Genomic DNA, 25,574 nt, shown 5'->3' with positions numbered 1-25,574 from the left:
CTCATATCATATATGTGTTCACCGGAACTTTAAACGCGTCTTAACCGACCATCGACTTCTCCCTCTTCGGCCAAGGGCCAAAAAGTGTTATGTACTCCACATGTCAAGAATATCGACGGTGTTTCCGATAACCAGGCAATCAGGCCATAAGGCTGTAATAGACAAAGCGCGCTCAGGGAACTTATGCTATATTACTGACGAATTGTAAGAAGCAGCTTCAAAGAAAATAGTACCCCCACTGATACCTTTCTTCGGTTGCTCATTGTTACTACGAGACTTGTGCAATAGATTTTTTGTACTCATGAGTTCCGTTGTGTGTCGACCATAATTGAAAACAATAAGAGTGCTAGCTTTTGGCTTCACCCAGTCTGAGGTCAGAGCTCGGAGGACCCAGTCGTGACAATCGCAGAGGTGCTCCCTTTACTCCCTAGCCAAACAATCAGGAACATAGGGTAAACACAGGAGCAAGGCAACCCAGCTTGCAAATCGCTTAAGTCAACATGGTGCATATTGTGGCATAATACACGAACAAGGAACGAAGCCATACAAGTATAATCATATGCAAGAGGAAAGGCTTCATAAAGGAAGCCCCCAAGTAAACGGGGTATTTGAATTTGTGTGTCACAAACAAAATTATGACAAGGAATTTTTTCACAAACAACTTTTTGCCAAAAAAGTATAATGTCAAACCGAACAAAATTTAAAACTGAAAGTTTTTGGGCATGAAAGCGACTTAGCTGGTTAATGTGTTCGGCATTGATGACGCGGTCCGAGCTTACGGCGGGACGAGGTCCCAGCCCCCAAGCCGGTCCCGAGGTGATCGAGTGAAGAGCTCGGCAATCCGAAGAGGTGAAGCCCCCAGTCTAGCCGATGTGATGGAGCAGGTCGGCGGGGTAATGCCGAAGTCCCCGGAGTAGGTTGGAGAAGTGATGGTGCGGTGATGCGACAAAAAGGTGTGTTGTCCTGGGCCAAAGTGGTAACACAATTTGGTTGACGAAGGCAGGATGACGACGTCGGCACGCCGAGGTGACTGTGTGACGCAGTCAAATTCAGATACTTACACACATAAAATAATGCAAATAAAAGTAATGACGAATAATAATAATGATAAATCTCCTATACTTAATTAATTTAAGGAGGTATACAATTAAAGAAAAAATAGTCTGGATGCCGGGGTTGGCTCGGCGAAGTAACATCATGTAGGTGCAAATGCATGTCCCAATATGCGGGGAGATTACGCCAGCACAGCGCAATCCGAATTTGTTCCGGGAACGGGTCGACGCGGCTTGATGGTGGCCTAAAAACGTCAGAGTCCATGCGGCAACGATGCCGGCCTGCGCACACAAACAGTGCAAATCCGAAGTAAAGGATTTCTTGATGTATGAAATTGTACAAAACAAATAAATGGAAAAATTGAACCTGAACCCGGATAATCATAGGAGCAAAATATTATTTGTTGCTGCTGTTCATCTGGCGAGCTGGGCTACAGACATGGTGTCCGCCGAACTATGGACGAAGCCGGTTTGTAGGAAACTGTACGAACCACCATGTTGATGCGCTCGACGGACCGAATTGTAACTGGTAGAGAAATCCACACAGAAAAACTCATGCAAACCACCAGAAAAATATCTTGTGCGTATTTAACATATATAGTACAGGAAATTAGAAAAATAAAACCTGATGTTCTTTGCTCGGACGATGAGGCGTTAAAATCTGAGGTAAAAAGCCAGAACCAGTGCCGCCTTGTACGAAGACCAATCAGTCTCCGAAATACGTGATAATCAATTTGTATTTTTGGATGGAGTCCTCCGCGTGTATTTCCTTGTGGAATTGTAGGAGCACTAGTAGCAGTGTCCATGTATCTTTAGCTCTCTGAAGCATTTTAGTGCTTCACGTGCTAGCCCAGATTGAAGGTAGCGGCCTTGGACTAATTGAACATTGTTGCACGCTCGCTGCCCGAACAAGGCAGTTCGTGCTTTATGGTTGTTCGAGATGGGGGATTGAACATGGCCCAAGGACAGCTTGTCTTGCTCTAGTTTGGATGTTGCCTCCACACGGTCCTCGGCCACGCAAATGTTTTGATGATCGGCAGTGGTCGGTGCATAAATTCTCCTGATTCGGTCTGAGATCGAAAAAGATATCGGAGAAACCTGTGGAATAAAATTGCGATCCGAGAAAAACTCTCAAAGAAATTAATTCATGTGGAACAGATTTAACTAGAAAAATATCACCTGATCCCCCATCGATCCGCGACGATCGCCTAACAGGCTCTCAATGAAAGCAGCAATGTCAGTTCAATATCCGACGTATCTCGTAGTAGGGGTCCTAAGCTAGGCGTCTTGGAGCGATGGTAACATGGACACGGATTCTACCCAGGTTCGGGACCTCTTGATGGAGGTAAAACCCTACGTCCTGCTTTTGATCGTATTCATATGGGTGTAGTACAGAGTACATGTATCTACCACGAGATTGTAGTAATGAATATGAGCTGGTCTATTGACTAGCCTGGCCTCGGTTTATATAAGACACCGGAGGCCTAGGGTTTAGGAGAGTCCTTGTCTTGGGTGCCAAGTCTTGTGGAGTCTTCCTTGTATGCGGCAGGGGTTGTCCGATCTGGCCCATGAGTATACGGCCATGGGAGACGACGTGGTGAGTACCCCCTAGTCCAGGACACCGTCAAAGACCACTTACACGAGTGCTAAGTTGGCAAAGATATACATGACCAGGATCGTATGTCTTCATGGAGTTCCGAGGACCATTGTATCAGATGGAGGAACCCAGTTTACTTCAAAGTTTGGAATCAGTTGCATGAAACTTTGGGTACCAGGCAAGAGTTCAGTACAACTTTTCATCCACAGACGGATGGACAGACCGAGAGAGTCAATCATATTTTGGAGGACATGTTGAGAGCTTGTGTGCTAGATTATGGATCTAGTTGGGACGACAATCTGCCGTATCCAGAGTTCTCTTATAGCAACAATTATCAAGCCAGTTTGAAGATGGACCCTTTCAAAGCTTTGTACGGAAGAAGGTGCAGGACACCATTATTGTGGGATGAAGTTGGAGATCGACAGTTGTTCGGACCAGATTTAATCAAAGACTCTGAAGAGAAGGATAAGTTGATTCACGATAGACTCAAGGTAGCCCAGTCCAGGCAGAAGAGTTATGCGGATTCTATACGCAAGGAGATAGTTTACAAAGTCGGAGACAGAGTATATCTTCGTGTGTCTTCTCTTCGAGGAGTTAAGCATTTTGGAGTCAAGGGAAAGCTAGCACCATGTTTTGTGGGACCATACAGAGTTTTGGAACGCATGGGAGAAGTTGCCTACAAGCTGGAATTGCCAGAAGGATTGTCAGGAGTTCATGATGTGTTTCACATTTCCCAGTTAAAGAAGTGCCATGCAGAGATGGCTGATATTCCTCTGAGAGATACAGTGCCACTGGAAGCTATTCAGTTAGACAGTGATTTAACCTATGAAGAGAAGCCAGTCTAGATTCTCGAGTTTTCCAGCCGAGTTACTTGCAGCAAGGTTATCAAGTTTTGCAAAGTTTAGTGGAGCCACCATACCAAGGAGGAAGCCACCTGGGAGCGAGAACAAGATCTTCGTAGAGACCACCCAAACCTTTTTGCTGACCAACCCGAATCTCGAGGGCGAGATTCATCTTAAGGGGGGTAGGTATGTAACATCCCAATTTTCAATTTGGATGTTATACATAGATCATCATATGCATATCATATTTATTCTTGCATTTGGTTGAGATCCTAGAAATCTTAAGCAACTCAAGGACCCAAGGAGAGACTTGGAGGTTTCGCAAAAATCATATTTGAGTTTATTTCAAATTTGAAGAAAGGAACAATTTGATTTTATTTTTTATCTCCAATTATTTCCAATATTAAAATTAAATGAGAGAAGATAATACGACTTCTTCAAATTAAGAGAAATGTTGGAGAAAGAATTTTAAAATCAAATCATGATTTTATTCAAATTTTTTTTCTATTTTATTTGAATTAGAAAAATATGCATTTTTGAAAATTGCATTTTTTAGGCCAGAAAAATGTTCACTTTGTTCTAAATATTTTATTTAGAAGGTGAAAATTGTTTTTGACATATTTAGATTTTTTTAAATATTTTATTAGGAAATTTTCTTCGAGCAAAGTTTTAAAAAAAAGTTTCCCGCCCGACTGGGCCAAAGGCCCAATCGCGCAGGCCGGCCCACACGTGCACCGCCACTGCCCGTCCGCCTCATGCACGGCAGCGCCGTCGCCGGAGCTCGGAGAGTCCGAGCCGGACTCCCCTCGCCCCGACCACTTCCCCAAGCCGCCATCGCCCCCTCCCCTTTATAAGCCGCGGCCCGGGCCCCCCTGGACCCCAAGTCGCCGCGCCGCCGCCCACCCTCGCCAGCGCCACCACTCACCACCGCCTGCCCGCGCGCGCCGCCGCCGCTGCTTTGCATCGCCGCCTGCCGCCTCGCTGCTCGCTGCCGCTGCCGCTAGTCGCCTCTGCCGCCGCAAGCCCCGCACCGCCACCCGCCACCTAAGCCCTACCGCCGAGTCGCCGCCATTTGACCGGTCGTTTTTTTCCGGTTAACCCCGATTTTTTTTCGTTTTCGCGGTTTATTATTTTAGATAGGTCTTTCGTTCGGTTAAGTTAATTAGCAGACATTCGTCCATTCGTTCGTTTTAACAAACGCTTTTCGTCAAATTAGTCCAGACAGCGAACGTTCGTTCGTTAGTCTTTTTCTTTTTAGTTTATTTTTGTCTAGGAACTTATCTGCGATTACTTTTATAGCGATTTAGCCCCTAATCTTTAAACTAGTATAACTTTTTACTCGTTTATCCAAATTAGATGAAACCAGCGTCTAAATCTCATATCATTCCGTTCTTTCCAGTTAACCAACTTAAACATGATTTTGGTACTGTAAAATTTGCCTTTAGTCCAGATTAGTAAACGATCTTGTTTTTTCGTATTTTGAGTTTCGTTGCTCCGTTTGAGTTGAATCTTTTTGCGAATCGTAGCCAATCACATGTACCTACTGTTGAGATCTAATTCACATGTTAATAATGTTGTTAGGTTTTGACTCTTGTTAGTTTAAGTCGTTTGCTTGTTTCGTGTTCGATTTGGATCTTTTCTCGGGTTTTCTCGTGTTTCGTTTGAGTGATTGCTTATGTATGCCATTGTTTGTCTACGCTATATTACCCGGAGTGCGAAGCTTGTTACTACGAATCTCTAGAGTTTGTAGATCGTCAGCAAGGCAAGTTACACTTTGATCATACTCTTTTATACCAAGTTTTTACTATGCATTAGTATTGCCCCTCAAATATTTGCATGAGTAGGATTGGGAACATGTGGATTTGGTTGTAGTGCTTGAGGTAGGAGCCTAATACCTTTTGATCACCCCGGGAATATACATTATACTTATTACTGCTTAGCCATGCTCGTAGACGGGGATTGGATCCTGATTCACACATGGAAGTTTGAGAGTTATTTAATCGTGGACTAGCATAGTTGAGTAAGTTACGCGAGCTCTTGAAGAGGTAGACTAGCAGATGTAGAGGGTTGTAGGTGGTTCTGTCTACCTGGAGTAGAGAGTTAATCCTTCAGAAATACTATGTCTCGATCATCCGATCATGGATGCGGTCGAGTCTTGTGGGGAAAAGTGCACAAACCTCTACAGAGTGTATAGACTAATCATGGTTAGCCGTGTCCCGGTTATGGACTTCTTGAGTATCTAGTACTTGAATCTATTAATGTGATCTCATCACGTTACTTTAATTAATTATGATGATGGGTTAATGATGATATTTTTAATTGGGTTCAGTTGGGGTTACCTTCTCAAATAATGGGCAACATGGAAGTAGTTAAATGAATTTATTCCTTTGTTGTAGGGAAAAACTAGCTTTATGCAAAACTATGAAACTTACAGCCTCCACAAGCCAAATATTGCATGTAGATATAGTTCTTGCATTTGATTGCTTTACAGTGTAACTATGCCAGCATATTCCATGTGCTGACCCCTTTCGGGCTGCAACGTCTTATGTTGCAGGCTACTCAGACGATGAATAAGGTGCGATAGGTTGTTGTTTTGCACTCAGCTATGTCATTGGAGTTGATGGACTCATTTACCTTCGAAGCTTCCGCAGTTATCTAGTTTAGATGGCCGTCACCATGATTTATTTTTGTAATCATACTCTTTATGAGGACTCGATGTAATAAGTGTGTGATTGAAACTCTGTTATAATTCATCGAGTACTGTGTGTGTCAGCATTACCGATCCAGGGATGACACTAATGCACAGAGACTTGACCGTTTGAGGTCTGGTCGCTACAAGATGGTATCAGAGCACACGCTGACTGTAGGACGCGACCACTAGAATGAGCCATGGGATTTCTCTTCTCTACTCATTTCTAATTCTACTCTCTTTCTACTCTATAGATGGAGGATCCCAGGAACAAGTTCACTCGGCCGGATGATGACACCCCTTTCGGAAAGCACTTGAAGGAAGTCACTAAGTATTTGAACATCAGACTACCAAGCTTCACGAGGACTTTCTCTACATCTGTGCCGGAAGAGGAGCGCTGGCAGATCAAAGTCTGGATACCTGGGAGGACTTTTGCGCCAACAATGGAGCCTATTGATTTCTACCTGGATGCACCAAGTTGGAGTATTGGAAAGAGCATGGCCGCACACATCACCTTTGGACGAATATGTGAGGTGTATCACAAGGAGTTGGAGAATACCATTTACCAGATATGTGGCCGCCGAGATGACAAATGGGAGATGATTCGTACCAGGAGGGATGGATCAATTGCAGCTTACATTCAAGAGATGGGAGATCATATTTGTCGATAGGAGAATCAACAAATTATCCACATGAAGAAGATCAAGAAACTGGTGAGGAGAAACAACATGCTGGAGGAGGAGATCAAGTCTACACGCGATGGATACAAGGAGGAGTTTGATGTACTACTGGAGAAGAATGAAGACCTGAAGAAGAAGCTAGGAGTATTCATGGGAGACCCCGCGCCAAAGAAGGAGAACAACCACCCCGGAGACTACATCATCACCAATGACACCGACTCTGACCCTGATAGTGATGAAGACTACGTTGATGAAGCTGGAGCAGATATCATGGAGTCTTCCTCTGATGAAAATTTCAAGACGACCACCATTGTAATTAGTAGTATTTCCCTCCAAGTAGTTAGCAACGGTCGAGTTTGTAATCATAGGTTAGACCGCTTTTGTGTGATCTTGTGTGCTATTGATTGAAGTGAAATTGATTGTGTTTGTCTCATGAGCATTATGGTAGTGAATCTCTCTTAGACCCCCATTCTATTCTATTTTCTCACCCCTTCTAAACCCATCAGATGCCTCCATTGTTCCAGAGAATGGAGTTTTAGTCATCTTGCCCATGAGGCATGGTTCGCAAGTATCAAATTATTCATAATCAAGTGATTCCAAAAATCCATCCGTATGGAGTTTCTTCATGCGCTTTACACCAATATGAAATAAACGGCAGTTCCACAAATGTGTTGCACTATCATTATCAACTTTGCATCCTTTGGCATCAATAATATTAATATGTGTATCACTATGATCGAGATTCAATAAACCATTTACATTGGGTGTATGACCATATAAGGTTTTATTCATGTAAACAGAACAACAACTATTCTCTGGCTACAATGAATAAGTGTATCGCAATAAACATGATCCAATCACATTCATGCTCAACGCAAACACCAAATAACTTTTATTTAGGTCCAACACTAATCCCGAAGGTAGAGGGAGTGTGAGATGGTCATCTTATCAACCTTGGAATCACTTCCAACACACATCGTCACCTCGCCCTTAACTGGTCTCTGTTAATTTTGCAACTCCTGTTTTGAGTTACTAATCTTAGCAACTGAACCGGTATAAAATACCCTGGGGTTACTATGAACACTAGTAAAGTACACATCAATAACATGGATATCAAATATACCTTTGTTCACTTTGCCATCCTTCTTATCCGCCAAGTATTTGGGATAGTTCCGCTTCCAGTGACCATTCCCTTTGCAGTAGAAGCACTCAGTTTCAGGCTTAGGTCTAGCTTTGGGCTTCTTCATGTGAGTGGCAACTTGCTTGTCATTCTTCTTGAAGTTCCCTTTCTTTTCCTCTGCCCTTTATTATTGAAACTAGTGGTCTTGTTAACCATCAACACTTGATGCTCTTTCTTGATTTCTACCTTCGCCGATTTCAGTATCTCGAAGAGCTCGGGAATCTTTTCCGTTATCCCTTGCACATTATAGTTCATCACGAAGTTCTAGTAGCTTCATGATAGTGACTAGAGAACTCAGTCAATCATATCTTATCTGGAAGATTAACTCCCACTTGATTAAAGGATTGTAGTACCCAGATATTCTGAGCACATGCTCACTTGTTGAGCTATTCTCCTCCATCTTGTAGGCAAAGTACTTGTCAGAGGTCTCATACATCTCGACATGGGCATGAGTCTAAAATACCAATTTCAACTCTTGGAACATCTCATATGTTTCAAGGCATTCAAAATATTTTTTGATGTCCCGGTATTAAGCCGTAAAGCATGGTGCACTAAACTATTAAGTAGTCATCATACCGAGCTTGCTAGACATTCATAACATTTGCATCTGCTCCTGCAATAGGTCTATCACCTAGAGGTGCATCAAGGACATAATTCTTCTATGCAGCAATGATGATAATCCTGAGATCACAGACCTAGTCCTCATCATTGCTACTATCATCTTTCAACTTAGTTTTTCTCTAGCAACATATCAAAAATAGGGGAGCTATATTGCGAGCTATTGATCTATAACATTGATATGCAAAACTATAAGACTAAGTTAAATGATAAATTAAGTTCAATTAATCAAATTACTAATGAACTCCCACTTAAATAGACATTCCTCAAGTCATCTAAATTATAGGTGATCCAAATCAACTAAACCATGTCCGATCATCACGTGAGACGGAGTAGTCATCAATGGTAAACATCTCTATGTTGATCATATCTACTATATGATTCACGTTCGACCTTTCAGTCTCCAGTGTTCCGAGGCCATGTCTGTACATGCTAGGCTCGTCAAGTTTAACCTGAGTATTCCGCATGTGCAAAACTATCTTGCACCCGTTGTATGTGAATGTAGAGTCTATCACACCCGATCATCACGTGGTGTCTCAACACGACAAACTGTAGCAACGGTGGAGAACACTTTTACCTTTAAATTTAGTGAAGGGATCATCTTATAATGCTACCGCCATACTAAGCAAAATAAGATGCATAAAAGATAAACATCACATGCAATCAAAATATGTGACATGATATGGCCATCATCATCTTGTGCTTTTGATCTCCATCTCCAAAGCATCGTCATGATCTCCATCGTCACCGGCTCGACACCTTGATGTCCATCGTTGCGTCGTGCTCGTCTCACCAACTATTGCTTCTACAACTATCGCTAACGCATAGTGATAAAGTAAAGCAATTACATGGCGTTTGCATTTCATACAATAAAGAGACAACCATAAGGCTCCTGCCGGTTGCCGATAACTTTTACAAAACATGATCATCTCATACAATAACGTATATTACACATGCCTTGACCATATCACATCACAACATGCCCTGCAAAAACAAGTTAGACGTCCTCTTCTTTGTTGTTGCAAGTTTTACGTGGCTGCTACGGGCTTCTAGCAAGAACCATTCTTACCTACGCATCAAACCACAACGGTGTTTCGTCAAGTTTGCTGTTTTAACCTTCTTCAAGGACCGGCCGCAGTCAAATTCGATTCAACTAAAATAGGAGAAACAGACACCCGCCGGCCACCTTTATGCAAAACTAGTTGCATGCCTGTCGGTGGAACCGGTCTCATGTGCGTGTGGACATGTAAGGTTGGTCCGGGCCACTTCATCCCACAATACCGCTGAATCAAAATAAGACGTTGGTGGTAAGCAGTATGATTATAACTGCCCACAACTCTTTGTGCTCTACTCGTGCATATCATCTATGCATAGACCTAGCTCATGATGCGACTATTGGGGAACGGAGCATGGAAAACAAAACATTTCTACGCACACGCAATGATCTATCCATAGAGATGCATAGCAACGAGGGGGAGAGTGTGTCTATGTACCCTCATAGACCGTAAGCGGAAGCGTCTCACAATGCGGTTGATGTAGTCGAACTTCTTCGCGCTTCAACCGATCAAGTACCAAACGCGCGGCACCTCCGTGTTCTGCACACGTTCAGCTCGGTAACGTTCCTTGCCTTCTTGATCCAGCAAGACGTCGAGGTAGTAGATGAGTTCCGTCAGCATGACGGCGTGGTGACAGTGATGGTGAAGTGATCTCCGCAGGGCTTTGTCTAAGCACTACGGAAATATTACCGGGAGTGTAAACGGTGGAGGGGGGCGCCGCACATGGCTAGGCAATTGTCTATTGTGTGCTAGGCGCCCTCCTCCCACATATATCTAGGTGGGAGGGAGGGAGGGAGGAGCACCCAAAGGAGGCGCCCAAGTAGGAGGAATCCTACTTGGAGTCCCTCCTAAGTTGCGCACCTCCCCTGCCTTATATAGGTGCGGTGGAAAGGCGGGGGAGGGGGGCGCCCCCTCCTTTCCTTTCTCCCAATAGAGGGAAAGGCAGGAGGGGCTAGCCCTCCCTCCTTTCCTTCCCTTAGGGCCTGCTGCCAAAAGAAGGGTCGTACTAGGGGCTGGTCAGTCCCTCCCTTGGCCCATTAGGCCCATAACACCTACAGGGGGTGTCCGGAATCCCTTCCGGCGACCTCATGGCTATCAGGTGTATCCCGACACCATTCCGGTGTCCGAATACCATCATCATATATATCAATATTTTCCTATCGACCAATTCAAGACTCCTCGTCATGCCCATGATCTCATCTGGGACTACGAACAACATTCGGTCACCAAATCATATAACTCATATAACAGTATATCGTCACGTTAAGTGTGCGGACCCTACGGGTTCGAGAACTATGTAGACATGACTGAGACACCTCTCTGGTCATTAACCAATAGTGGAACCTGGATGCCCATATTGTCTCCTGCATATTCTATGAAGATCTTTATCGGTCGAACCGTTATGACAACATACGTTATTCCCTTTGTCATCGGTATGTTACTTGCCCGAGATTCGATCGTCGGTATCCACATACCTAGTTCAATCTCGTTGCCGGCAAGTCTCTTTACTCGTTCAGTAATACATCATCTTGTAACTAACTCATTAGTCACTTTGCTTGCAAGGCTTCTTATGATGTCCATTACGGAGAGGGCCCAGAGATACCTCTCCGATACTCGGAGTGACAATTCCTAATCTCGATCTATGCCAACCCAACAAACACCTTCAGAGATACCTGTAGAGCATCCTTATGATCACCCAGTTACGTTGTGACGTTTGATAGCACACAAGGTATTCCTCTGGTATTCGGGAGTTGCATAATCTCATAGTCGAAGGAATATGTATTTGACATGAAGAAAGGAATAGCAATAAACTGAACGATCAATATGCTAAGCTAACGGATGGGTCTTGTCCATCACCATCATTCTCCTAATGATGTGATCCCGTTATCAAATGACAACACATGTCCATGGTTAGGAAACCTTAACCATCTTTGATCAACGAGCTAGTCTAGTAGAATCTTACTAGGGACACGGTATTTGTTTATTTATTCACACATGTATTTAAGTTTCTGATCAATACAATTCTAGCATGAGTTATAAACCTTTATCATGAATAAGGAAATACAAAATAACAACTTTATTATTGCCTCTACTGCATATTTCCTTCAACAACATCACAAGAAGCTTCATGTGACAAATAAGTTTAGTCATAGGATGTTGTATTACAGAACGAGTAAAGAGACTTTCCGGTAACGAGATTGAACTAGGTATGGAGGTACCGACGACCAAATCTCGAGCAAGTAACATATCACCGGACAAAGGGAATTTCACACGGGATTATCTGAATCCTCGACATCGTGGTTCAACCGATAAATATCTTCATGGAATATGTAGGAATCAATATGGGCATCAAGGTCCCGATATTGGTTATTGACTGAAGACTTGTGTGGGTCATGTCTACATGATTTCCGAACTCGTAGGGTGGCACACTTAACGTTCGGTAGTGTTAGGGTAATGTTGAGATATTAGTAGTGGAAAGTCCAAAAGTTGTTCGGAGTCTTGGATGGGATCCAGGACATCACGAGGAGATCCGAAATGGCCCATAGGTAAAGATTTATATATGGGAAGTCATATTTAGGGTTCCAGAAAAGTTTGGGAATTTTTGATAGAGTATCGAGAAGATTTTAGAAGGTTCCGGAGGTTCCACCGTGGGGGCCAACGACCCGAAAAGGGCCCACATGGACAGAGGAGTGTGGCTATGGCCCACATGGGCTGGCTGCACCATTCGCCAAGGCACATGTCGTTTAAATCTAGATATAAGGTCGTATCTCTATATTTAAAGTGTTGAATCTAGAGATAAGATGTTATCTTCAAGTTTAACAGGATTTCTCCCATGTGGCCGGCCCTAGGAGGGTTTTGGATGCCCCCTGCCCCTAGCCTATATATAGAGGGGGTAGGTGCATGGGGGCAACCACTCCTTCACCCTTGCTCATTGCCTCTCCCAACTCCTCCCGCGTTTCTCTCGTACGCGCTTGGCGAAGCCCTGCCAGAATTCCGCTGCCACCATCACCACCATACCATCGAGTTGGTTCTAATCTCATCTTCCTCCTCTCCCTCGCTTGCTGGATTAAGAAGGGGAGGACACAATCAAGCTGAATGTGTGCTAATCTCGGAGGTGTCGCCCGTTCGGCACTAGGTCGAATTTGATCGTGATTGGATCGCGAAGAGTAAGACTACATCAATTGCGTTATATACACTTCCGCTTTTGGTCTACAAGGGTATGTAGACACACTCCCCTCTCGTTGCCTTGCATCTTCTAGATTTGATCTTGGATGTTTGTAGGAAAATTTTGATTTTCATGCTTCATGCCCATCATGTCGTGCTTTGGATGGTTGCCCGCCTCCTCTGTTTATAGTGGAGAAGGGAAGGGAAGGGGTGAAAGGAGGTAGTGCCAAAAGGAGGGTGCACTTACCAAAAGTGGCCCCCAAGGCCCCCCTGCCTCACCAAAACTTGCCACACAAAAAGGTGGGCTACCCCAAAAGGGGCCCCTCTTCTAGGCGCCACTTGCCAAGGGGGCCTCCTTCGTCTTGGGTGCCACATCGTGGACCCCCTTTATCTCATTGACCGTCACATATGTACAACTAGTCCACTTGGGCCAAGCCAAGTGGCAGCCCCTCGACACCTTTTGAAAAATTCCGAGAGGCCCCGAAACCATTTTGGAACTTTCCCAAAATTTTAGGATGCTTCCTAATTTTTCTCGGCTACATGGCTTTTTTGGTTTTTTCTCCAAAGCATTCTCTACGTCTCTAAATATTTTGCGATGATTTTTCTCCAGCTCCTAACCACCTAGTACTTAGCAGATATGTGACCCTTAAGCATGTGTCCTGTAGGTTCGGTGAAGTATTGACATGACCGGAACTTCCTTCGACCAATGATCAGTAGCGGAACTGTGGACATCCATATTGACCTCTGTACCCACACAAATAATATTTGAGTGAAACTGTAGTTACCATGTGCTATTTCTTTTGCTTCGCGAAGTTCCCTATAATGTATATTTAGTTTTTACTAGGTTTTTAAATATCTAGCTCTGTAAAAAACAATAGTCATTTTAAAAAAACAAGGAACAGAAAAACCAAAAAACCTCGCTTGTGGTAGAGTGTGGGCCAGCCCATTTGCCCTGGCTTTAAGGCGGAGCCTCTCCTATTTGACGCCAATGGGCATCCAATAGGAGGTGTCATGCAACGTGATGCGTGGGACCTTGCCCTTGGTAAGCCGAAGCTGCCGCAGATCAATAGTGGTCGTTGTGGCCAAGTTGGCATTACGTCTTTTTATAGAGAAAAGAAGCTATGTGGTGTTGGAGACCTCCTATTCAGTGCTATAAGCGACGATTGGTGCAAACAATGCTCTCATGCATCCTTAGTGGGTCATGACCCAAAAATAGCACTTTGCACGCTATCTTCTCGCGAGTTGGTTCATTAGGTAGGTTTGTTCGGTGGTTTGCTACGTAGGCTCGCACGCTGGATGGTTCGTTCAATCGGCTGGTCCCCCTGCTTGTTCCTCCCACATTGGCTAATGGAAAAATATTTTTTAAATATGATAAAAGGAAAAAAGGGTTCACGAGATTTTAAGAACTATTTAGAGATTTCAAAAAATGTTTGCGAATTTGAAAATATTCATAAATTCGAAAAAAATCATTTGTAGATTCAAAAAATGTTCACAGATTTGAAATAGGTTCAAACCAATTTGATAAAAATCATGAATTTGAAAAAAGTTCATGAATTCCAATTTTTTTTAACAAACTTGAAAAAAAATCATAAATTTGAAAAGTTCAAAATTTTGGAAAAAATCATGAATTTGAATAATGTTCATGAAATTGAAAAAAGCTCGCAAATTTGAAAAACATTCACGAAAAGTATACATGTTTGAAAAAGTACATACTCCTTCGGCCACAATGTAGGACGTTTTTTTGATACTACACTATGATACCACACTATGACACTAGTGTAGTATAAAAAAAGTCCTACATTCTAGGACGGAGGGAGTAGATTTAAAAAGTTTGTGATTGGAAACTGCTCACAAACTTGAATTTTTTAATGTATTTTTAAAATCTTCACAAATTTGAAAATTGTTCGTGGATTTGAAAAATGTTCATGAATTTGGAATTTTTTTGCTGATCTAAAAATGTTCACCAAATTAAAAAAATTGTTCTTGAATTAGAAAAAGTTAACGAATGTGAGATTTTTTTACAAAATTTGTAACAGTTTCATGAATTTTAAAAAAAGAAAAAAAAGGAAAATTGAAAAGAACAGAAATAATAAACAAAGAAAACCCGGCATGAAAAATCCAGAGAAAACCCACAAACCCGCCACAGGAAAAACCGGTCAGAAAAGAAACATGCGCCAGCCCATACAGAACTAGTGTGACTTACGACTATAGCTTTAACCAGCTTGTCAAGCGCCAAATAGAAAACACGCTAACATTAACGTTCAGGAAAGATATGCTTCGTTCCGAATTGGGGCAAATTCGTTGGCAATCTGGCTTTCCTTAAGCGTCAATATTTATTTATACAGGGTAGACGCTTAATTAGGCGTGTCTTCTATAGAAATAGGTACCGGTGCTTCAGAAAACTTGATTTATTTTTTAAACACCTCCATAAGCCCCTAACATTGTACAAGACCTTATATTCCATCCACTTGGCATAATTTTTTTGTTAGAAACACACAGACGTTAATATACACAAATGCATACTCATTTCATGCACGCCCGCACACACCTCTAAAAAACTACTATATCAACAGATCTTGAGTCTGACGATGCCGTTTTTAGCATGATTCTAGTGAAACGGCTATTTCTAGTTTTTCTGTCTAGAGTGCCGACACAATCATAATGTCTAAGCGCCGAGCACGAGTTGCAGGTCCCAAGCAGTGTTGTAGCACAAGCGTGCAATGTCCTTCGCTGCTTTCCGTGTTCTCAGCATAGTACTGCATAGAGTATAGATAAGAAATGAGCAGGAGACACGGCGTCGTGGATCTCGTGGCGGTGGACCATTTTCAGATTGTCAAGTCTCAGTCCAAGGAATGAAAGCAAGACCACACACGCGCGCACCGTTTTCATTCTGCTTTCCTCTGAGCCCAACGACTGGCAGTCAACCGCATCACGCTAGCTAATGCTAACCTTTGGTCTCATCCCATCTTTACAGTTTCCGTTCGAATATCATCATTGGAGGTACGATGGATCGATGATGACACTTTGGTCAACCATGCTGCGTTCTCGTTTAAAGTTCCGGTTAGGGTTAAGAAAGGCTGGACCACCAAAGTGCTCCGTGAGTGTTTTAAAAAAAAGGTGCTCCGTCAAGCTTCATATGATCACGGTACGTAGAATCTATATCTATACCTTTTTTTCTAAAAAAAACACAGAACTTTATTTATTTGAAATAACAATTACATCGTTTATGAAGAGGTGTACAATTTCACTCAAAGGCTCCTCAAACCAGTCCAAAGTAAAAAAAAAAATCTAGCTAACTTAGCATATTTTTTTTGCGGCAAATTTAGCAGGTTTATGGACAACCTTATTTGCTTCACTATTATAATGCTCACATCTAGTAATGAAAAAATCACAAGCCAAAAATATAATAATTGTCAAACATAGCCGTTGTTGTACTCGCCGTCCGTCCTCCATTGTTCATAATTTCAATAACCTCCAAATTATCTGAGTTAATAATGAGGCGGTCGAAACCTACCTTTTGAGCAATGGATAGACCAGATCTAAGTGCCAATCAATTCTACAATTCCCCCCCTCAATGGATTTTCCTTTATCGTCCCTCAAACCAGCACCAGCCGTGCCCCTAAGCAGATCATGATCAAAAGAGGCATCCACATTAAATTTTACAAACCCCTTGGAGGAGGTTGGACCCAACCTGACGGTGTCTTGGACCAAGGGGTACTAACATGTACGGCCCACCGACCACTACAAGGAAGTGCTACGAAAGTTGTGAACCTCGGCGTGATCAAAATGAAAATCTCCAAAGACTTGGCGTGTACTTCAAGGATTGCTCTATAGACGGTGTTGGTAATCGACCATGTGTGTAACCTAGGTACCCCCGGTGCATATATAACCCGAGGGGTTTAGTCTTTAGAGGCACGATTACCACCCTTAGGGTTTAGAACACAATCATACGATCGCGAGGTAGATCATCTTGTACTCTGTACTCCATCAAATCAATACAATCAAAGCAGGACGTAGGGTTTTACCTCTTGAAGAGGGCTCAAACCTCGGTAAACATCGTATCCCTTGGTACCATGTTACCATTGTTCATAGACCTACAGCTTGGGACACCCTACCCGAGATTCGCCGGTTTTAGCACCGACATTGGTGGCCCATACAGGTCCCACTGTGCTGTCAAAAAGGATCAATGGCTCGTCTTCAGATCAATAGCAACATCAGCTGTGGTGACACCTTCGTCCCCGACCAATTGTTCGCGTTCGGCAGCATCGTGCTTCACGTTGATTCGGCTGGACACCTCGGCCGTTTCGAAAGCTTCACCCCAGATCAGGTCATCAGATTTGCGGAGTATACGACCGACTCCCGTGGCGATCTCGCCCTCTCTGGCTCGGTGCCAGATCGACTGGAAAACTCCACGGACACCATGGCCTTAACCTCGGACCCGAACCTCGGATCAAGTCTCATCTCAGAACCAACCTCGATTTTAGATCCAATCTCTTCCGAATTAGACCAGGCCCTCGCCCTGGCTGATCCGTGCTCCGAAGTCGTGTAACATGGTTTGTCAAGCATACCACAAGTTAGCCCCGCCTACTGTCAAGAGATGGGCCTGATAGACCTCTCTCTTTTAAACAACATGCTAGACCGAATCCAGTGCCTTGGGATTTCTGATGGTCAGACTTCGGTCTTTGACCAGATCGGATGTAAAGCCGATGATAGGGAAATTTACACCCTCCCACCACCCACCTAGTCGCTACGGTCAAAGATTTAACCGACGTATTGGACTACTCCATCGAGGAGGCAACCGACATGGATGACGATGTCTGTGATCTGCCTGGCACCGCACCTTCCAACACCGGCAACTGGAGGACAACCTCTGCCTATGATGTCTACATGGTGGATGCCGCCAAGAACGATTTGGAGGAGGAGAAAAAAGATCTCGCAAACACCAACAAAGTAGGAAGCGCTCCAAACATGACGGTAAGGGGAACGCTAGCAACAACAACACCGATAATGGCACATCCGATAACAACGTCACCCCGGACGGTACCGAGGACCAGGACAATGGTGACGATGTCGTGTCTGGCCAGATCAACTGCGTTGCAGGGACGGTGGACCTCGATGATCCCAACGACAGTAACTACATGCTAGAATTGGAAGAGGACATAAGTCTCAGACCCGATGAATTCGACTTCCTTAAGGACTTCCTCACTCTTGAAACCTTTCGACGGTGGCTCATAAGTACCGCCCAGAGTATTAAAAGATGGCGCAAAAATTAAAGCCAATCAAGATATGCTCAATGATAAGTGGATGGAGGTCCTCGCAGCCGAGCAAGACCTCGAGCAAAGACTCGCGGACCAACCCAATCATACCCATGATGGCGTGTGCTTCTAGCATTCCATGATGAAGTTGATGACAATCTGCTATATAGACATGATCAAACCGATCAGCCCAACCGCCCTTCACGGGGGCGGGAGGGATTCGAGACCCCCTGCAATCCTTTGCCATGAAGGCAAAGATCCAATCTCGTTTGCTCCACCATATGATTTGCGGGCAAAAATGACAAGTTAGCATGCCCCACTGTAATCCATATATAAACCAGGGACCAAGTGCCTGCTGGACTGGCCGGATATCAGGCGTGGCTCTATGCGTGACAGGGCGATAATACTCGTGCTCGGACAGCAACGGGTGTCCGGAAAGCCGTAGCTCAGGTCAGAGGAGCTGCACAACTGATGTTCTTTACGGATGAGGTCATGCAACACCAGTTCCCAGATGGGTTTTAACCCATCAATATCGAATAGTATGATACAACGACTGGCCCGGCTATGTGGATCTAAGACTTCTTTCTCCACATCCATATGGCCCGAGGAGATGACATCCACGCCATCAAATAGCTCCCACTAAAGCTTAAAGGACCAGCGAGGCATTCACTCAATAGCTTGCCTGAGATCTCTACTGGAAGCTGGGACGAACTTGAAGATGCCTTCCGAGCTAACTTCCAGGGAACCTACGTTCAGCCTCCCGATGCCGATGACCTAAGCCACATCATCCAACAGCCTGGCGAGTCTGCTAGGAAGTTTTTGAATCGGTTCTTGACCAAGAAGAACCAAATCGTTGACTTTCCTGATACAGGAGCCATTGCTGCCTTGTTGCACAACATTCGAGATGAATGGCTGGCGCGACAACTTGGACAGGATAAGCCGAAGACCATGGTGGCCCTCACCTCTCTCATGGCCCAGTTCTACACAGAAGAGGACATCTGGTTGGCCCGTAGTAGTAGCAACGGCGGAGACCTCGGCACCTCAGAAGTATGCGATGATAATGGGAAGCCTCGATGCAATAAAAACAATAAGCATTGCCATAAAGGCAACAAAAGTGACGCTGATGAGGCGATTGTGATGTTGGATTCAGCAATCAACGCAACAGCCACAAGAATAAGCCCTTTAAAGGGAACAAAGATGGCCCATCTACGTTGGACAAGATCCTCGATAAGCCTTTCCAAATTCATGGCACTTCGGAAAAACCTGCTAATCACTCGAACTAGAACTACTGGGTCATAAAGCAGGCCGGCAAGATTGCAATCGAGAACCCAGGCAAGTGTCATGCTCATAGTGAGGATGAGGGTGAACCCCCTAGGCCAAGCAATGGAGGCCAAAAACAGTTTCCTCCTGAACTAAAGGATGTGAAGATGATTTATGTTACCCACATCTCTAAAAGGAGAGAAAACGAGCACTACGTGATGTATACGCCTTAGAGCCCGTAGCGCCGAAGTATAATCCGTGGTCGACTCGCCCGATCACATTCGACCGATGAGACCATACGACCAGTATGCATCATGGAGGAGCTGCAGCCTTGGTACTCGATCCCATAGTGTACGGTTTTCACCTCACACATGTCCTTATGGATGGAGGTAGCAGCCTCAACCTGATCTACGTTGACATGATCAGGAAGATGGGCATCGATCCGTCAAAGATTAAACCCAGCAACACCACTTTTAAGGGTATCATACGAGGTGTTGAGGCGCAATGCTTTGGGACCTTAACCCTGGAAGTAGTCTTCGGCTCTCACGAGAACTTTCGGACCAAGGATTTAATATTCGACATTGTTCCTTTCCGTAGTGGCTATCACGCACTGCTCGGGCGAACTGCTTTCGCCTGATTCAACACCGTCCCACATTACGCTTATCTAAAGTAATAAATGTCAGGACCCAAATAGTTAATGGCAATACAAAACGCTCCCTTCATACATAGGACCAAATTGTGGCTCTCGCAACCGAGGTTCAAGCCACAGAGGAGGCATCAAGGTCATTTAAGGCACCAAACCACGGATCTCCGTCAGGCGCTTTTGAGGTGTTACCTTCACCTCCATGCAATCAAGAAGTAACCTCAAATAGGGGTACGCACTCTACGACTCTCCTTGCCTATCCGAGGACTATGTGCCTCGGGTACCCAACTTTGCACTTGAAATACCATGGGAGGCTGTAGAGCAATACTCTGAAGGCACAGTGTTTGGTTTAACTAAAAGGGGGCCAAATTAAATCCTGGTCTTTTCAAGGGCAATGTTAAAGGCCCACCAGGAACTTATAAAAATAGCATTAAGCTGATGCACCACCACTACTTGGTATGACCTCGTAAAAGGATCCACCACTCGAATGCATTCTTAACATAGCAACGATGACGTAGCAGGTGGCATTAATGAACCTTGTAGTTGACAAGGACTCACTGGAACACAACATGAAGGCGCAGGCTTCGGCGAGGCCAAGAAAGGATGCTAAACCCAACAAGATATGCTCCACATTAAACCTTCCCTATTTTACATTTTTATGAATCTTCAGTAGTTTATTTGGTAGCCCAAATTGTTCGGCTTAAACCTATTAGTAAATTAAGAGAACACCAATCACTACAAAAAAAGACACATCCATGGCATTATGGCCCGAGCGAAAAAAAATTATGTCATGGTTATGAAACTTCTATGATGATAACTGTGACAAAAACATGTATCATCATAGATGTGGTGGGCTCCTACTTCTATGACAAAAAATCATGACAGAAGATGGGCTTTTCATCCTCGTGGGCCGGGGACGCACCTATAGAACATTCTTTGGGCCGTCCATGGCATAAAAAATCATGGTAGAAGTGAGGGCGAGGAAATTTTCACGGAGTTCCCGGTTACGTTGGGTGGTCGGGGCCGAGCGATGCAGTGTGGTTTGCGCCTTACTATCTCGTACACACGGGTGGTGCAAGCCGTGTCGCTATAACTGAACCCGAGCGAGAGGCGTCCGCTTACTGAACCTGAGCGATCGCCTGCTATGTACTAAAGCCAATCAATCGATCCCTTCGCTGCTAACTGAACCCAACCGACTCCTTCGCTGCTAACTGAACCCGATCGATCGTTGCTGCTGCTTACTGAAGCTGATTGAACCCCCGTGCGGGTTGCCTCTGGATGAACAATGCTCATTGTTGCCGCGCACGCGATACATAGAACGAGTAGAGATGTGGTGAGTCCAGCCGGTTGGTTGGCTGTGGATGAACAGTTCTCGGTGGGGGTTGGATGAACAGGACCCCGGCCGTGTGTAGGCGGTTGCTGCTGGATGAACAGGACCCCATGGTAGTAGGCGGTTGCAGCTGGATGAACAGGACCCCGAGGAGGCCGCCACACACCCCAACCAGTGGGGGTGGATGAACAGGACCCTGTGGAGGCTGGTTGAACAGTAGCTGGTGGAGGCTAGATGAACAGTAGCCCGTGGATGAACAATGGCTGGTGGAGGCTGGAGGAGGTCGGCGATGGATGAACAGTAGCCCATGGATGAACAATGGCTAGTGGAGGCTGGAGAAGGTCGATGGTGGATGAACAGTAGCATACATGAGTGAAAAGAAATCAGCTCATCCACCTCTAACTAAACAGGGGGAAACTATTTGGAGGAAGTCGACGGTGGATGAACAGTAGCCCATGGAGGCTGGTGGTAGTCGATGATGGATGAATAGTAGCCTGTGGAGTCCTGTTTTGTGGTACACCACACCTCTCCTGATGAACAGGACCCCGTTTCGACCATAGGCTGTCGAAGAGAGGTCTGTTTCCTCCGTTTTGCAGTACGCCAAACACCTCCGGATCAACAGGACCCTGTTTCTACAGTAGGAGCTCGAACAGAAGCCCATTTCCTTTGTTTTGCGGTACGCCAAACCCCTCCCTGTGAACAGAACCCCTTTTTGACCGTAGGTGATCGAACAGAAGGCCGTTTCCTCCGTACTGCGGTACGCCAGACCCCGTGGTGGGAGTAGGGTGGGGTGGTGATGCCTGCGTGACATGACCAGAGCTGGTTTGGGCGGCTAGAGCAAGCAGTTCAGAGGTGGAAGAAGTAGCATGACGGTTGGATTAATATTTATACGGCCACTTCTCCTAGAATCATTTGTTGACTAAGTTGACAAAGCGATGTGTACACGTCAACTTAGTAGGCTCACAAGCCAGCCTACAAATCGGGTGGGTCCCAGTTAGCAACGGGAGGAATCATTTTTCTTGCGCGTACTAAGGAGGCTCTTTCTTGTGTGCGAAGATGTAGCTCATGGGTCTCAGCTGTCAGGGGAAGGAAACTTATTTTCCGCGTAATAAGGAGGCACTTGCTTGCATGCGGAGATGTAGCTGGTGGGTCCCGCTTATTAGTGGGAGGAATCATTTTTTCGCGTTATAAGGAGGCACTTGCTTGCGTGCGGCCATGGACCATGTGGGTCCCTACTGTCAGCTGCTCCACATACATCCCTCTTCTGACGGCTGTCGTTTGTTGACTATGTTGACCACACCGCATCGAGAGCACCAATGCGGTGGACGACAACGAGGCCTAGGAAGGGAACGACCCGGAGCCAGGGAAGACTCGGCAGTGGTTGCCCATACAGTGGGGCGTATGAGGGTTTACTAGTTCGGCTGCCATTGACGGAAAATAACAGGAGGTGTGAGTGAGTAGAGGAATGACCTGGCCAGCGATGTGAGTAGGGTGGGACAGTGAGGCCTATGCGGCAGCATAGCTCGCCATGGGAGGCGTGAGCAGGCGTCCCCACCGGCGCTGGTTTATGTCGTTAGATTAACATCGAATGGTCACTGCTGCTAGAATCGTTTGTGGACTAAGTTGACAAAGCCTTGCGTACACTTCAACCTAGTTGACTCACAAGTCAGCCTCCAAATTTGTCACAAACAACATACAACACGGGATTTCTAGCGAGATTCAAATTAATTTAAAAATTAAACATACCTTAATTTAAAATCCAATGAAATTTTACCCACACAAAAACAATGAAATTTAAAATACCAAAATCCAAAAGAAAAAAGTAATTTGGAACTAATTGTCTATTTGCTATATTTTTTGAATTTAAATACCATTTCTTATTACTTATATCCCATTTTCTGGGCAAGCCGAATGCATCCCTCCTCGTCTTGAAAGACTTCCGGCCCAGCGGGGCGTAGAAAAGCAAGTACGCCTCCGCTGGGTATTCTGCAAAAAACAAAATAGCTGGGCTAGTCATTTTTAGAAAGAAAAAACTGGACTGGTCATGTGGTAAACATATGAAATAAAATCCTGGGCTAGACGGGCCACAGCTCCCGCACATTGTAGTTGATACTCTGCTCTGTCCTGAAAACAAAAAAATACTGCGTGAGAAACGGGGTCCCGGGTGTCAGCCGCTCCTTGTGCAGTTATCTCTCTTATTGACTACGTTGACAATGGCGTTCGACCGGATGCCAGAAACCATCAGGAGTAACCATTTTTTTCTTGTAATAAAGGAGGAACTTGCTTGCGTACTGCCATGATCCTGGTGGGCCCCTACTGTCATCCTCACCATGTGCAATCATCTCCTTATTCCCCTTGGTTTTTGACCATGTTGACAACATCGGAGGGCGGTGCCGCGACAAGCGAACCAAGGCGGAGGATGATGGTGAGGCCTCGGACGGGAACGAACAGGAGCCGGGGAAGATGCACCAGAGTTTTAGGGCGCGATGTGGCTTGGACTACATCAGTATTTCACCAAAGAGGAAGGGATGATGCAGCACAACTACGGTAGGTATTTCCATCAGTTATGAAACCAAGGTATCAATCCAGTAGGAGAACCAAGCAACACTATGTAAATGGTACCTGCACACAAAGAACAAATACTTACAACCCGACACTTATGAGGGGTTGTCAATCCCTCTTACAGGTAACGTTGTAGGAAGTTGTCAAGTTGACGGGATAAAATTGGGAAAGATTGGATAAATAGATCTTGATAAACGCCAAAGAAAACAAGTAATAAAAAAATGCAGCAAGGTATTTTTGGGTTTTTGGAATAATAGATTTGAAAAAAAGCAAATAAAAATAGATCTCAAAGCAAATATGATAAGAATAGACCTGGGGGCCGTAGCTTTCACTAGTGGCTTCTCTCGAGACAATAGCATACGGTGGGTAAACAAATTACTGTTGGTGATCATTATATAGGCATCACGTCTAATATTAGTAGACCGACTCCTGCCCGCGAAAATTATTTCTCTTAGAAATCAAATTATGAATTTTAAGCAACTTTATCATGAACATGTTGCCCAATCTTTCGAAGGGTTAAATTAATGATAAGAAATTGCCCTACTCATGGTTTAAGTTTGTGGATGATCATACAAAAAATTTATGCGGGATTGAACTTTGTCTCTAGAAATATTTTAGATGCCGCCGCGGGAGGTATTTTTATGGAAATTACATTAGGTGAAGCTACCAAATTGCTTGATAATATTATGGCAAATTATTCACAATGGCATATTGAAAGAACACCTACTAGTAAAAAGGTGAATTATGTTGAAGAAATTAGCACTCTGAGTGATAAAGTAGATGCACTTATGAAATTGGTTGCTAGTAAAAATTCTCATATTGATCCAACTGATGTGCCCTTGTCTAATTTGATTGACCAAAATAATGATCCATAGATGTGAATTTTGCCTTGCGAAACAATTTCAGTAGTAATGCTTATAGGGGTAATTTTAATCCTACATTTCCTGGAAATTCCTCTAATAATTATGGCAATTCCTATGATAATTCTTATAATAATAATAATAATAATAATAATAATAATAATAACAATAATAATAATAGGATGCCCACATATCATAAAAGTAATATTAAATAATTTATTGATGCTAAAAAAGTTTTCAACACTACAATAGAAGAAAATTTGAGTAAACTTTATGATATGTCTAGAAGTGTGGATAGAATCGTTCATGATGTGGAAAATCTAAAATCTAAAATTTTGCCACCTAACATTGATATTAATGAATCAACTAAAGCCCTTTATGTCTCCATGGATGAAAGTAAAGAAAGAACCGCTAGGTTGAGGGCTAAGCGAGAATTCTTAGAAAAAGCGATTGTGCCCGGTTTTTATCGTTGTAATGATGAAGATATTAAAATGATTGGTGTTTCTCCCATTGAATCTTTGTTTAGTAATATTAAACTTGATGAAAAGGGGACTGAAGAAGAGTCAACTTTAGCTAGAAGGCGTCCCCATAGCTCGGAGGGTTGATTAAAGTGGGTTTCGAGAGGTAAAAACTTTAAATAGAGATGTGCCCACTATTTTGGATTGCAAAGATTTTAATTATGATAGTCGTTCTTTGATTGATTGTATTTCCTTACTACAATCCATGCTAAATTCTCCCAATGCTTATAAGCAAAATAAGGCTTTTACTAAACATAGTGTAGAAGCG

This window comes from Triticum dicoccoides, chromosome 7B (assembly GCF_002162155.2).
Source record: "Triticum dicoccoides isolate Atlit2015 ecotype Zavitan chromosome 7B, WEW_v2.0, whole genome shotgun sequence".
Lineage (NCBI taxonomy): Eukaryota > Viridiplantae > Streptophyta > Magnoliopsida > Poales > Poaceae > Triticum > Triticum dicoccoides.
The sequence above is the reverse complement of the archived record's forward strand: the minus strand, read 5'-3'. Positions refer to the sequence as shown.